This window comes from Salvelinus namaycush, unplaced genomic scaffold, assembly GCF_016432855.1.
Source record: "Salvelinus namaycush isolate Seneca unplaced genomic scaffold, SaNama_1.0 Scaffold533, whole genome shotgun sequence".
Taxonomy (NCBI): Eukaryota; Metazoa; Chordata; class Actinopteri; order Salmoniformes; family Salmonidae; genus Salvelinus; species Salvelinus namaycush.
Window position 1 is genome coordinate 104,215 of NW_024061235.1, and position 9,617 is coordinate 113,831.

Sequence of the window (9,617 nt, forward strand, 5' to 3'; positions counted from 1 at the left end):
TGTTTTGCACAAGTAGAAATGAATCTGAGAACCAGTTATGGATGTTTTAATTCACCTGAACACCTGCTGGCTTTGCTGATCCTAAAGCACAGAACAGTTTTTGGAATAGTCTTTCTCAAATCATTCCCAAACACGCTCGCTGGGGGGCTTGTGACAGACCGATGTGGATGGAAAGAGAGAGAGACAGACAGATGTGGATGGAAAGAGAGACAGACAGGCAGACAGACAGATGTGGATGGAAAGAGAGACAGACAGATGTGGATGGAAAGAGAGAGACAGACAGACAGACAGATGTGGATGGAAAGAGAGACAGACAGGCAGACAGACAGATGTGGATGGAAAGAGAGACAGACAGATGTGGATGGAAAGAGAGACAGACAGGCAGACAGACAGATGTAAAGAGAGACAGACAGATGTGGATGGAAAGAGAGACAGACAGACGTGGATGGAAAGAGAGACAGGCAGACAGACAGATGTGGATGGAGAGAGACAGACAGGCAGACAGATGTGGATGGAAACAGACAGATGTGGATGGAGAGACAGACAGGCAGACAGATGTGGATGGAAACAGACAGACGTGGATGGAAAGAGAGACAGGCAGACAGACAGACGTGGATGGAAAGACAGACAGACAGATGTGGATGGAAAGAGAGACAGGCAGACAATGTGTGCAGGTTACTTTTAATAACAGGGGGAGGAGGAAAGACAAACCGGTAACTGTAGAATCAGGAGTTGATTCTCTCTCTCTCTCTTGTAACTGTCTCTGTATAGTTGGCGTTGCGATCATGGCTTCTCTTGGGAGGGTTATCTGTGGTGTGCATTGTTTCTCGTATGAAAATGATATCTATTTTAAAGTTTTTGTTGTTTTATATTTTTCTCCTCCAGTGACAGTTTCTCAGTTATGTGTCTGTCTCACTATGCACTCTTAACGGCTATCATCCTGTAACTACCTGCTTGACTGTAGCGATCACAATATTAGTGATCAAACTAATTGATTGATTGACACCAATGGAAACAAACAGATTCTGGTTACAGGGGGGAAGCACATCAATAAACCCACTACTTCCATAAAGTGCTTCCTGTCTCTTTATTTGGGTTTTTATCTACCTACTTCCTGTATGTTTTTCCATTTCATTAGCCCTATGTAGTATAACAGTATAACTTTAAACCGTCCCCTCGCCCCGACACGGGCGCGAACCAGGGACCCTCTGCACACATCAACAACAGTCACCCACGAAGCGTCGTTACCCATCGCTCCACAAAAGCCGCGGCCCTTGCAGAGCAAGGGGCAACACTACTTGTAGATTTCAGAGCAAGTGACGTAACTGATTGAAACGCTACTAGCGCGTACCCGCTAACTAGCTAGCCATTTCACATCCGTTACACTCACCCCCCTTTCAACCTCCTCCTTTTCCGCAGCAACCAGTGATCCGGGTCACGGCACCAGTGTAACAGATGTATAATGTACTCTCCATGCGTTGTGTCATAATAAATCACTTCGGCCAGTGGTCCCAGTTGAGCATCATTTATTTCTGCTGCTGTTGTTAAATGGGAAACAACACGTTAGTTGTGCAGGGCTTAACAGTGTTGATGGCTGTCGATGGCAAAATCCCTTGCATCACATTTTCATACTGGGCGAACAAAATACAAAAATACAATACAAAATATAACATGTGTAAATACCTGTTGTTAAATGGGAAACAGCACGTTAGTTGTGCAGGGCTTAACAGTGTTGATGGCTGTCGATGGCAAAATCTGTAGCATGAAGACAACTGTGTTAGCCGTGGCTTATGTGACCATGACATCGGTGTATGCTAGCTAACACAATTATTTACAGCAATCATATGCCAAAGCACATCCCAGAAAGCCCCTCAATCCCTAACAGGTACCATATACCCACACGTATAAAATCAGTAACGTACAGCAAACTTGTACACATTGGAAAATAGAAAATAGAAAACAGTATTCAGAACGTGACCTACCCCTTGCATCACATTTTCATACTGGGAAGACCTGACGTTCGCGATCTCCCCCTATCTGCAAGCGGGGCCAATCACAACACCCCTTATTGTCATCAGAGTTGAACTAACCAATAAGAATGCTTGAACATCAAATACACATTTCTTTAGAGGCAAGTGGAAACATAACCAACCCTGTTACAGTAGCATGGACAATGTGTTAGAAAATAGTTGTTTATTCATAACCCGGCTGTAATTCATAGCCCGGCTGTAATTCATAGCCCGTCTGTAATTCATAGCCCGGCTGTAATTCATAGCCCGGCTGTAATTCATAGCCCGGCTGTAATTCATAGCCCGGCTGTAATTCATAGCCCGGCTGTAATTCATAACCCGTCTGTAATTCATAACCCGTCTAATTCATAACCCGTCTGTAATTCATAACCCGTCTGTAATTCATAGCCCAGCTGTAATTCATAGCCCGTCTGTAATTCATAGCCCGTCTGTAATTCATAACCCGTCTGTAATTCATAGCCCGGCTGTAATTCATAGCCCGGCTGTAATTCATAGCCCGGCTGTAATTCATAGCCCGGCTGTAATTCATAGCCCGGCTGTAATTCATAGCCCGGCTGTAATTCATAGCCCAGCTGTAATTCATAACCCGTCTGTAATTCATAGCCCAGCTGTAATTCATAGCCCGGCTGTAATTCATAGCCCGGCTGTAATTCATAGCCCGTCTGTAATTCATAACCCGTCTGTAATTCATAACCCGTCTGTAATTCATAACCCGTCTGTAATTCATAACCCGTCTGTAATTCATAACCTGTCTGTAATTCATAGCCCAGCTGTAATTCATAACCCGTCTAATTCATAACCCGTCTAATTCATAACCCAGCTGTAATTCATAACCCAGCTGTAATTCATAGCCCAGCTGTAATTCATAGCCCAGCTGTAATTCATAGCCCGTCACTACAAACAACATCTCCACATGCTGATATACCTTGTTTCATCATAACCAGTCATCCGCTGGAAATTCCAGGAAGGGACTCCTATGTTCCTGGAACAGAAACCTGTGGGTCATGCCGTAGGTCTACGAGCGTGACTAAACGAAAACAACCCCGTGCATACTGCTCCGTGACTCATCTTCCTTTCACAAAAAGAGTTCAACATCGATACCGAATTCTATGAATAATCAATTTTTTTTTTAAACGAATGGATATATGCTACATTCTACATCTAAGATAGATTAAAATGTAATTGAATATGCCATGTTCATCAGCCTACCTTTATCTCAAATGAAAATAAAACACTCCCCATTTTCTCCCGCCACATTCAGCCCAAAAGCCCTACCGCCGCCTGCCGGTGTTTAGTTATGTTTAGTTACCGCCGCATCAGAAACCTGTCACACCTGTTCGGTTGCACCTGGGACCAATATGTCAAATCAACCTGGGGAAAAACATACATTGTCAAGATCTCGAACTCTTAATGTAAAGCGAATTCATTGATCTAGATATTGGTTATTACGTTAAGTCACGGCTTTATTCTCTATATCTGGCGATATGTGTACTATATCTCTCTCAATTCAAGGGGCTTTATTGGTACGGGAAACATGTTTACATTACCAAACCGAGTGAAATAGATAATACAAAATGAACAGTAAACATTACACTCACAAAAGTTCCAAAATAATAAAGACATTTCAAATGTCATATACGGTTTATACACCGTGTTGTAACGATGTGCAAATAGTTAAAGTACAGAAGGGAAGAGCTATTTTCTCTCTCTCTCCCTCTTGGTTTTAATGTCACCTTAATGCAGGAAGTCACAGGTGAGTATCGCTCAAACAGAGACACGCCCTGAAACCCGAAGCTCCGGGACAACTTTATGCAGGTACTCGACAACAGGAGTGTAATCATACATCCAAACAGTTGTTTTGCAACTAAAACGAACGTTTCTATTGGACAAATTCAGGTAGATCACTCCCCGTGTCGTTACGTTTGCTTTCGTTTAAGAAACGTTTTGCAACCGAATCAGCGTAATGAATACTCCTCAGATATCCGCGATAGGGCCGTTCGCGATCATTCCTGGAGGATACTACACTACTAAAAGTGCGATTTGCTACAAAGGAAATACTCTGAGTTCATATTGATTGTATTGAAATTGGTTTCCTGAACTGTATTCTTTAGGTTGCAGTGTTTTTTTAAAATATATATATTTTGTTGTTGCTCGTTTGTGAATCACCTGAGACCGCAGGACTCCATTGAAGACAAAAGGCCAACCCTACACTCCCTCCCCCTGGAATTTACCTGAGGAGTAGCTGGCCTACGGAGACCAGGAACAGACCGATTTATCGGGTCGCCAGCCACCATGGACTACATGGACACTGGAATGAGATACACCCCCAACAAGGGCCCGGTACTGTGACCGTTGCTTCCTCTGGTGTTTATTTTGGTGTGTGTGTATGGGGGGGCTTGTTTGTTTGGAGACCACCTGTCACAAATTTAAGCTTCTAGTACGTGTGTGTGTGCCATTCATTTGTTAGATAGTTTACCGCTACTGTCTATCAGGGCGTTTAGACAGCTGCCCAAGGTGCTCTGCGTATTGACGTTTAGACAGCTGCCCAAGGTGCTCTGCGTATTGACGTTTAGACGGCTGCCCAAGCTGCTCTGCGTATTGACGTTCTCATCAGCCACACCTACAGTCAGGAAGTGCCAACACTCCTATTTAAATTGATGTCCTAAAGCATTAATGATCAAATACTTTAATTGATAGTGCAATGGCATCTACAGTACGGCTTCGCATTGGCCTGATAAAGCTAGCCTGATCATTCATTGGCCTGATCATTCATTGGCCTGATCATTCATTGGCCTGATGAAGCTAGCCTGATCATTCATTGGCCTGATAAAGCCAGCCTGATCAATCATTTGCTTTGTAAATTGGCTTTGTGGCCCTGGTCTGCTCGTCGCTAAAGAGAGATCTGATAGAATATTCTGTCATCAGTCCCATGCATTCACTGCAGTCTTCCAAGCAATCGGGCACCAACATAGTTCATTGAAAATGAAACCAATAAAAGGTTTGACTATTTTGGTGGGGACAGCAGAGCTAGAGTGAGGTGGGGTGGGGGGGCCTTCCCTGCCTATACAATGGTAAGAGAATGTACACACCTGAAGGCTACACATCTGTGGGTCTCTCACTGTAATGTTCTCTGAGCTAAAGACAGGCTTCCATCACATCTATCTCTACCCGATGGTGTGGTAGCAACTGACGTTGTTAAAAGACAGCGTCTATGTAGCGGGGTTGTTTTCAGGCTAACCGTTGGTCTCTGAAGACCAAATTTCATGGCATGTCAAATCAAATGTATTTATATAGCCCCTTCTTACATCAGCTGATATCTCAAAGTGCTGTACAGAAACCCAGCCTAAACCCCCCCCCAAACAGCAAGCAATGCAGGTGTAGAAGCACGGTGGCTAGGAAAAACTCTCTAGAAAGGCCAAAACCTAGGAAGAAACCTAGACAGGAACCAGGCTATTCATGTCAACATGAAGAGTCTGTATAGATTGAGTTGTAGTCACTAAAAGGTCATGTGATGCAGGATAGCTACAATTGCTACAAACTCCGGGCCCTAGTTATAGCTTACACTGTCAGGAAAAACTCTTAGACCTAAATTTAGCTCTGTGTTAAAAAAGCTGTATAAAGGAGTGGGAGTGGAATTGAATTAACCAATCAGAAACCACTACACGGTGATTCACCGATCCCGTTGTCCTGTCACGACACGTTCCCAGGGAACTAGTCGATGTACAGTTATTACTGTGAACGACGCGGAGAGGGTGTGACTTAAACGTTTTAATCCCTTCAGAGTAGTGATGTTGTAATCTATACAAACAACAACAACAACAACAAATGTATAAACGCAACAGTGTTGGTTTCATGAGCTGAAATAAAAGATCCCAGAAATGTTCCATACGCACAAAAAAAAGCTTATTTCTCACACATTTTGTGCACCAATTTGTTTACATCACTGTTAGTGAGCATTTATCCTATGCTAAAATAATCCATCCACCTTACAGGTGTCGCATATCAAGAAGCTGATTAAACAACATGGTCATTACACAGGTGCACCTTGTGCTGGGGACAATAAATGGCCTCTCTAAAATGTGCAGTTTTGTCACAAAACACAATGCCACAGATGTCTCCAAGTTGAGGGAGCATGCAATTGGCATGCTGACTGCAGGAATGTCCACCAGAGCTGTTGCCACATCATTTAATGTTAATTTCTCTACCATAAGCCGCCTCCAACGTCATTTTAGAGAATTTGGCAGTACGTCCAAATGGCCTCAACCACAGACCACGTTTAACCACGCCAGCCCAGGACCTCCACATTCGGCTTCTTCACCTGCAGGATTGTCTGAGACCAACGACCCGGACAGCTGATCAAACTGTTTTCACAAACTGACAGAAACCGTCTCAGGGAGTTCATCTGCGTTCTCGTCGTCCTCACCAGAGTCTTGACTTGACTGCAGTTCAGCATCGTAACCAACTTCAGTGGGCAAATGCTCACCTTTTGATGGCCACTGGCACACTGGAGAAGTGTTCTCTTCACGGATGAATCCCGGTTTCAAATGTACAGGGCAGATGGCATCGTGTGGGCGTGCGGTTTGCTAATGTCAATGTTGTGAACAGAGTGTCCCATGGTGGCAGTGGGGTTATGGTATGGGCAGGCATAAGCTACGGACAACGAACACAATTGCATTTTATCAATGGCAATTTGAATGCACAGAGATACCGTGACGACATACTGAGGTCCATTGTCGTGTCATTCATTCTCCTCCATCACCTCATGTTTCAGCATGATAATGCACAGCCCCATGTCACAACGATCTGTACACAATTCCTGGAAGCTGAAAATGTCCCAGTTCTTCTATGGCCTGCATACTCACCAGACATGTCACCCATTGAGCATGTTTGGGATGCTCTGGATCGACGTGCACGACAGCGTGTTCCTGTTCCCGCCAATATCCAGCAACTCAGTCTCTTTCACTAATTACCATAAATATGTGTTCCTTCTACTGCCTTTTATCAATTTTGCTGGTCTCTTGTGGTTTTTATTGAATGGATCGCAACTTTGGGTAAAAATCTAAAGCTTTTTGCTCATGATGAAAATAAATACATGTGGTAAAAGCCAGTCCCTCCATGAAAGCAATTCAGTGTATACATAGCAACAACCCAACTCTCCATGAAAAGTCCAACAAATGGCAGCTCCTTTTCTTTTTTAAGGGAATAAACCTTCGACATCGAGGGGCTGTTTCCTGGACACAAATTAAGCCTAAGAGAAGAACAGTCTGAACAAGCTTGACTTGTGAGGATGACCACACTGTGTATTTTCATCATGAGTAAAAGCAAATAGGTTTTTCTACCCAAAGTTGTAAAGAAAATGATGTGATCATTTAATACGAAAGACCAGGAAAAATAGTTACATGTAGCAGGAACAGTGGCATCTAGTTGGCATAACCTGGTACTTTCATACACATTTATAGTAAATAATGCAAGCATCTTCAATGGCTATTTTATCTGAACAGGGGTCAAACATCACCAGATTTACAGGGAATACGTTACATAGTGTAACGACCCTGGGTTTATAAACGCGGAAATCGACTCTGCCGCTCGAGCATGCTTTTGGAGCACAGTCGATAGCGCGCTGGACTTCGGGCTAGAAGGTCGAGGGTTCGAGACCTGCTCCCTGCCTGTTTCATTACACTGGTGTCAGAAGTGATCGGACCTTGCATCCACGGCAGTGCGTGTGCTTGGCCGGTGAGCGCGTTCCTGTAAGACGTAGAGTCGCAAGCTAGCGCGAGGACGCGCTCTTTGAAAGGAGGGAGTAGTGTAACGACCCTGGGTTTATAAGTGCGGAAATCGACTGCCGCATGAGCTTTTGAGGCACAGTCAATAGGGCGCCGGACAATACTGGTTGATGGGTTTGGTGGGGCCTGTGGGAGCGGCTACCGATCATTGTATTGGATTCCTCACGTCTTACTCACTGTTAGGAAGGATTATGGTCCAAATCAGATGTAAGGTAGCACTAATTCCAAAAGTTTTGGGACACTGTAAAGTCCATGGAGAATAAGAGCACCTCTTCCCAGCTGCCCACTGCACTGAGGCTAGGAAACACTGTCACCACCGATAAATCTACGATAATTGATCATTTCGATAAGCATTTTTCTACAACTGGCCATGCTTTACACCTGGCTACCCCTACCCCGGTCAACAGCCCTGTACCCCCCCACAGCAACTTGCCCAAACCTCCACCATTTCTCTTTCACCCAAATCCAGATAGCTGATGTTCTGAAAGAGCTGCAAAATCTGGACCCGTACAAATCAGCCGGGCTAGACAATCTGGACCCTCTTTTTCTAAAACTATCTGCCGAAATTGTTGCAACCGCTATTACGAGCCTGTTCAAACTCTCTTTAGTATCGTCTGAGATCCCCAAAGATTGGAAAGCTGCAGTGGTCATCCCCCTCTTCAAAGCGGGAGACACTCTAGACCCAAACTGCTACAGACCTATATCTATCCTACCCTGCCTTTCTAAAGTCTTCGAAAGCCAAGTTAACAAACAGATCACCAACCATTTTGAATCCCACTGTACCTTCTCCACTATGCAATATGGTTTCCGAGCTGGTCACGGGTGCACCTCAGCCACGCTCAAGGTCCTAAACGATATCATAACCGCCATCAATAAAAGACAGTACTGTGCAGCCGTCTTCATCGACCTGACCAAGGCTTTCGACTCTGTCAATCACCGCATTCTTATCGGCAGACTCAATAGCCTTGGTTTCTCAAATGACTACCTCGCCTGGTCACCAACTACTTCTCAGACAGAGTTCAGTGTGTCAAATCGGAGGGCCTTTTGTCCGGACCTCTGGCAGTCTCTATGGGGGTGCCACAAGGTTCAATTCTCGGGCCGACTCTTTTCTCTGTATATATCAATGATGTCGCTCTTGCTGCGGGCGATTCCCTGATCCACCTCTACGCAGATGACACCATTCTGTATACTGCTGGCCCTTCTTTGGACACTGTGTTAATTAACAAACCTCCAAACGAGCTTCAATGCCATACAACACTCCTTCCATGGCCTCCAACTGCTTTTAAATGCTAGTAAAACTAAATGCATGCTTTTCAACCGATCGCTGCCCACCCGACTAGCATCACTACTCTGGACGGTTCTAACTTAGAATATGTGGACAACTACAAATACCTAGGTGTCTGGTTAGACTGTAAACTCTCCTCCCAGACTCACATTAAGCATCTCCACTCCAAAATTAAATCTGGAATCGGCTTCCTATTTTGCAACAAAGCCTCCTTCACTCATGCTGCCAAACATACCCTTGTAAAACGGACTATCCTACCGATCCTCGATTTCGGCGATGTCATTTACAAAATAGCCTCCAACACTCTACTCAGCAAATTGGATGTAGTCTATCACAGTGCCATCCGCCCCATATACTACCCACCACTGTGACCTATATGCTCTCGTTGGCTGGCCCTCGCTACATATTCGTCGCCAAACCCACTGGCTCCAGGTCATCTATAAGTCTTTGCTAGGTGAAGCCCCGCCTTATCTCAGCTCACTGGTCACCATAGCAGCACGCGCTCCAGCAGGTATATTT